Here is a 6,941-nt window from a genome sequence, read left to right as displayed (position 1 = left end):
TTTACTGGTGTTGTTGATTGTAAAAAAACCCTTTCTCTTTCTCACAAGGCATCAATTCAATACATTCCAAGATAATGTTAAACAATTATGATGGCGTCTTAGGTCGTCAGAAGGTGAAGGGAAATGAAAGAGCTGCGAAGATAAAATCATTGTTTCCTGGTCTAATACTGGATGGTTTCCACAGCCACCATGATTTTCAAGTGTCAGGGATGATAATACCGTGGTCATACCACGTGTCCAAATGCTATGTTAGTGAGCAGAATTTATATGAAAAACCTTCAGCTCAGGTAACATTTTTATAGATTATTTTCTAATTACTTGATTGAATTTCATGAAACAAAGACGAGGGCCGTCTTCTTAAAGAGATATACGCGTTACTCTTAATTGTTTTGTCGGAAATCCTTTTATTTCGTCAGAAAGTGCAACCGCGCATTTCGATCGGGTGAAAAACAGAGCAGAAACCAAAACCATGCCAAAATCTGCTGTTTCCTGCTATTTCTCGTGAATCTTTGGGTAAATTATATTGCAATACACTATACTTAACAATAATACAGCCGAAGAGCAATTGTTTATTTAAGTCTATGCCTGTATTTTGGCTACATATGAAATAGCTATGTCGGGGAGCACTTAAGAAAGCTATGATGGGGAGCAGATATTTCTGATTTTGTTCAGTCTCACAATCCAGCTGAATATTGGACCATGCTTGTAACTTTCATACACGAACCTCGTTCATTCAGATGAACGTTTCTGACCTAGTTAAACTGGCGTATATCAAGCTACTGTAGCCTACATAATGTGTTAGGTCTGTGAATTTTATGTCTTATTTATTGAAACTTAGAGTTGTAGTGGCAGAGTTATATCCTTCTTACATTATAACACATGTTATGGAATTTAATAGATTCTGTAAAATTTCTTTAACTAACATGGTTCCCTCAAGCAGTTGTCATAAAATAAAATAATAAAAATAAAATGTCAAAAAAAAAGTGTTTGTTTTCCTATCAGCAACTCTTGTCCAAAATGTTATGATTGCTGTACATTTTTTCAGATTTACTTACATATTTTCTTTAATAGTTGTAAGAAATATTGTGTCCCTTGTATGTATTTATGAATTTCAAAACCCTTTCCGATGATTGTATAAAATATATGCTTGGTTGTTGCATTTCAGGAGTTTTGTGAACCGTACCAAAAGAAAAACAGTGTATAAACTAATGACTGATAAAGATGGCGAAAAGGTGTCTAAAGAAGATATCACATTGAAATAAGTTCATCGAATATAATATGTGTGTAAGCTTGATTAGAATACCTCCTGTGAATTACTATTCCATACAGTACACTATTTGGGACATGAATCAAGAATCTTGTCCTGTTTGACTGTTTGACAGGGAAACATCAAATATAACTATTTGAATTCTATTATGACAGGCTCAACCAACTATTCCGCGCCATACATATGCTACAAGTGCAGCAATCTATAATTCACCATCTCCTACACATGTAAGAATATAAGAATATAATAATTTTGAAAAAAATGTTTATTATCATCAACACTCGGTTTCTGTCAAAAAAGGCCATAGTAATTATTTTTCAAGCGTGTAACCTTTTTGTTTCAATGATAATCAAGCATGGTCTAACATACATCATTTTTCAAATCAAAATTTGAATTGATTATGTGCACTTGTGAAAAAAAATATAATGAATGAGTTGATCCCTAGATATTGTATTTCACCACAACTGAAAGGACTGTTTACATTTTCAGTGACCATTCCTTCGATACGCAGGCCAGAGCACGAGTCAAAGGAAGAAAACGAGAAGAAACACTGTGTCTAAAAGTCGTAATGCTACACTCCGGGGTTCCTTTGGTGTTCTATGGGAACAATCGCGTAGAAATGACAGCAAGTTATTACCCACCATTAGAATGGGTATTGATGAGAAGCTATCTAGTTACACTTAACATTTACATGGACTCACACTTGTCATCATAAATAAACTTTTTGAACAAAAAAGCTAGAATTTACTTCTTCGTTTTTGTTTAATTCACAAAGGAAGAATGTCGGTCAGCTTTAAGATTTAATTGCGGAGGTATGTCTGTTTGTTTTGGGTTTGGTACCGTTTTTCAACAGAATTTCAGTTATGTAAAGGCCTTAACCTAACTAGTGTTCCTTGATTCTGTACCAGATGTAAGATGTTCTCCACAAGTAACTGCCAACTTCTCCACATGAATCAATGGCGGAGGATGGAGACTTTTATATCAAATTGTCACAGAGAACTTACGCCTTGCCCGAGGATCGAACACGCGTCCCCGTGATAGGTAGGTCAATGGTCTCCCTATTAAATTATTAATATTCAGACGGGCCTTTGTGGAAGAAGACCTGAAATAACAGGCCTGAAATTTTCTGAGGTACATGCGTGCACCTGTCATTACCTCCTTAACAAACAATCTAGGTCACTGTAGGTTCAATGTCATGCTTTCATAGCATAAACTACTCTTTATCACTGTTTTCATTGTTCTGCTTAATAGTTATTTTAATGTGTAATTCAGCTTTAACAAAAGGACCAGCTAATGAAAGACACGGCTGAAAAAAAAACAACAATTTAATCACAGATAAAAATCACAGTACAATTTTGTTGAAGTGAAAAACTTCTTAAATGAGTGCACATAGATGTTCATAATTTTCTTAATATTGCTTCGGTAGTGCGAGCATACCCTTATGATTTAATAATTTGCATTGCTATTCCGCTAAGCGACTCTGTTTGTCCCCATCATAAATCTGATTGGCAAAGAAGCCTTAAAACAGTATTATTTTATTCTGTTATTTATTTTCATGTATAATGATATAAAATTATGAACATCTATATGCACTCATTTAAGAACCACAAACTAAACCACGCTGACACCGTAGTAACTGTATGCATGTTAATTGTGATTTATATTTAATCTCGATATGATCAAAAGAAAAGACATCACTCATCCTTATGGAATGATATTTAGGTAAATATTACACAATGCCTGCTGACTGTTACAATTTACTCACTGACACTCCCATTGTGCTTACTGGTATAGTAATCATGCATGCTGGCACCTTTAACACGCTTGTTGACAATGATACGACGCTTGTTGACAATGATACCATGCTTGCTGACAATGATACCATGCGTGCTTTAAGTTACAACTTCTTTGCTGCTTAGACCCTGATGTCTATATCATAATTTCATTTGGCAAAATGACAGTGCCGTGTACCGTATTGGAATATTTCAACATGTTATGGTTATACTGGTTAATCTGTAATGCATCCAAGAACAAAATTCACGGAGTGATCAGCCAGTAAGGAAAATGTAATCAGGCACTAGGCAAAATAGGAGTAAGCATAATGTCATTTCAAAAGTATATGTCACATTTTGATAACAGGGGGCGCTATGTTCAAGTGGTCGTGTTTTTCCGTACTTTGAATAATTATTTGCCGGAAAGATTATCGAGGATATCCGAATATGTATAGAGATCTAACAATAGTTACTCCCCCTTTTTGCAAATCGCCATTTGCCTGAACTTTATTATCCCCCGCCGATGAAATCGGGAGGAGGGTATTGAAATGGCGTTGTCCGTCCGTCAGTCTGTACGTGCCCGCGAAATGATGGTTAAGTGACTTCATAACGGTACTTTCTCTTTGATGTCATTCATTCCGTTCTGTTTATGTGACTTTTTTCTTTTTATGTGACTGATAGAACAATAGAGAGAAAAATGGGGGTGTCACATAAATACCGTTTCGTTAGAACGTCCGTCCGTGCGTCCGTCCGCAGCCATTTCTCAGTAACTAGCATGTAGAATTTCATGAAACTTGAAATAAACATGAACCAACATACTGCGATGATGCCCGTCAAGTTTTTTTTTTAGATTGGTCAATTTCCCTTAGAGTTATTACCCTTGATTTAATGAAAAATTCCCAAAAATGTCCGTCCGCAGCCATTTCTCAGTAACTATCAGGTAGAATTTCATAAAACTTGACATAAACATACACCAGCATACTGCGATGATGCCCGTCAAATTTTTTATCGGATTGGTCAATTTTCCTTAGAGTTATTGCCCTTGATTTAATGAAAAATCTACATCTGCAGCCATTTCTCAGTAACAAGCTGGTAGAATTTCATGAAACTTGAAATAAATATGAACCAACATACTTCGATGATGCCGTTCATTTTTTTTTCCAATTGGTCAATTTTCCTTAGAGTTATTGCCCTTTAATTGTTTAAAAATCTACAGATTTGTACATAACAAACCAACCCATTGGTAGAATTTCATTAAACTTCTTTCATTCTTTTCCATGAACATTTAGTATAAACATGTGAAGTTTGGTACCCAAAATGGTCACCACCTTGCCTTGGTCACACACCCTCCCCCTCTCATCCCCCCCCCTCCTCCCCCCACCCAAAAAAAGCATTCCTTTTTTTTTTCAAACCTTCCATGAATATTTATTAGCATGCAGAGTTGTACCATTCCCCCACCTCACTCTCCACTCGGTCTTGCCCACCACCCCGATCATACGTCCCCATCCCCCACCCAGTTTTTTTTTTTTTTTTTTTTTTTTCATTTTTAATTTTCCATCAATATTTATAATCAACAGGTGAAATTTTGCACCCCCCCCCCCCCCTCCCCCCCCCCCCCCCCCCCCCCCCCAAAAAAAAACAAAAACAAAAAAACATTCATTTTCTGTTAAAATGATTTTGACGAAATTATTTGCTTCTAAGTAACATCCCTAACTTTTTGCCAGAAATATTTTTTTGCCATTCCTCACCTCAAGCCCTTTCGGCGGGGGATACCAATTCATCGAATTTGCTTGTTTATTTTTAATGTTGCGTTTATTTACAAGTGACGTGTTATATAAATGGAAGACTTACAGTTTGAAATTCCTGAGATTTCACAAATTAAACTGGCTGTTAAGGACAGAATTTTGCAGATTGCTAATAATGTGTCAAACTGTCATTTTGAACATGTAGAATATGAACTTGAGTCAGTGATGACTGTTTTGACACTTAGCCAAGAGCTAATTAAAATCCGTTATAGGCCGGATATTCTCGTTACCTTTCGTGAAAACTACGAACTTGCGCCCTCTGGTATCAAAATGTGACGTGCAATGTTGCACTTTGCATTATGCTTACTTTCAACTTGCTTAGTGGCTGATTGCATCTTTCATATTGTGTGGTCCCATCGTGTATTTTCTTCTGTGAGCATTGTAACTGTGCAATGTTGCTTATATACAGTCTCGGCATGTTGAAATATTCCAATACGGTACACGGCACTGTCATTTTGCCAAATGAAATTATGATATAGACATCAGGGTCTAAGCAGCAAAGAAGTTGTAACTTCCAGCACGCATGGAATCATTGTCAGCAAGCATGGTACCGTTGTCAACAAGCGTGGTGTCATTGTCAACAAGCGTGTTAAAGGTGCCAGCATGCATGATTACTATACCAGTAAGCACAATGGGAGTTTCAGTGAGTAAATTGTAACAGTCAGCAGGCATTGTGTAATATTTACCTAAATATCATTCCATACATCCTTGCTTTAATTAAACAGAGCATTTTCTATTTTGTACTAATAGTAACATGAAAATTTACCATAACCCAAAACTGCACAGGTCTATATGCCGCTTAACAAGTTTGCAATATTCCATATTTATGTCATTGACATTTTTGAGCAAATTCTAACAGAAGTTTGAAAATAATAATTCAAGAGTAGTAACCCTATTTTAAAGTAAGATCTCACGCGATATTCACGACATCATTTGTAAAAGGTGTCAGATTTCTATGACATACACTTTTAGAAGTTTTACAGACTGAATGAAATCACTTGCAAAACCATATTTGTGCAAAATCTTAATTATGACGATTTCATATATGTAAAGTTTCTACAATCGATCTAATACTTAAGACATATGCTAAAACCTTCGCGACAGCCAACAATTCTTCTAGTATTTGGCACTTCCAGGTACACAGTACTGTAATGATATAATCGTGTAATGCCACAATAATATCTGAAACCCGCATTAAACATAGACGACGTCTTTTTATTTTTTCAAACCGACTGCATGTTTCAACGGTGCTTGGAGTTTGCATGCCTACAAAGGCTACTTTAATGCTTATTAACTTTGTCACACATCTCACATGAGTATGCTCATGTTGCAAATATTATGAGTGACCTTTATGCTATCTCAAAGCACCGCTGTCCTTGACCTTATACTTGCAAAATTTATATTCCTTGAAACATTCTCTCTTTTTATTTCTACAGGCGAAGTCCTTCCCACATTTGGAACACACAATTTTATTTTTGGGACCGCCATGGTTTGATACTCTATGCATTCTTAAGTGGTACAAATCCTGATTGATACACCTTGCCGCAGCAAAAATAACGTCCCTGTTGAGCATGGACTGCCACAAGGTCTGCATGGACTGCCACAAGTAAAACTTCTGTTGAACTTTGACTACACTTTGGCACGCATAATTCACCATATCTGAAACAAAGTAACTGTAATAAGTAAATCACTAAAGAAGTGCACATCAAAGAACTATTTATGCGAAATAGCAAATTACATTTGCACGGAGAGGTACAATACATTTATATTGCATGTGACAATTATGAACCTAATAACAGATTGACTTCTGAAAATTGTAAAAGTTTTTAGTAACTTAAAGTACGAAACAGGCATTTCAAATGTTCAGCGTTACATGCATGGTTTGATTTTCAGCTGGATTTTGAGACTGAACAAAATCAGAAATATCTACTCCCCATCATAACTTTTCTAAATGTGCTTCACGACATAGCTATTTCATATGTAGCCACAATACAGGCATAGACTTAAATAAACTATTGCTCTTCGGCTGTATTAATGTTAAATATAGTGTATTGCAACATATTTCACCCAAAGATTCACGAGAAATAGCAGGAAACA

This window comes from Mercenaria mercenaria, chromosome 4 (genome assembly GCF_021730395.1).
Source record: "Mercenaria mercenaria strain notata chromosome 4, MADL_Memer_1, whole genome shotgun sequence".
Lineage (NCBI taxonomy): Eukaryota > Metazoa > Mollusca > Bivalvia > Venerida > Veneridae > Mercenaria > Mercenaria mercenaria.
Note: the sequence above shows the minus strand (reverse complement) of the source record.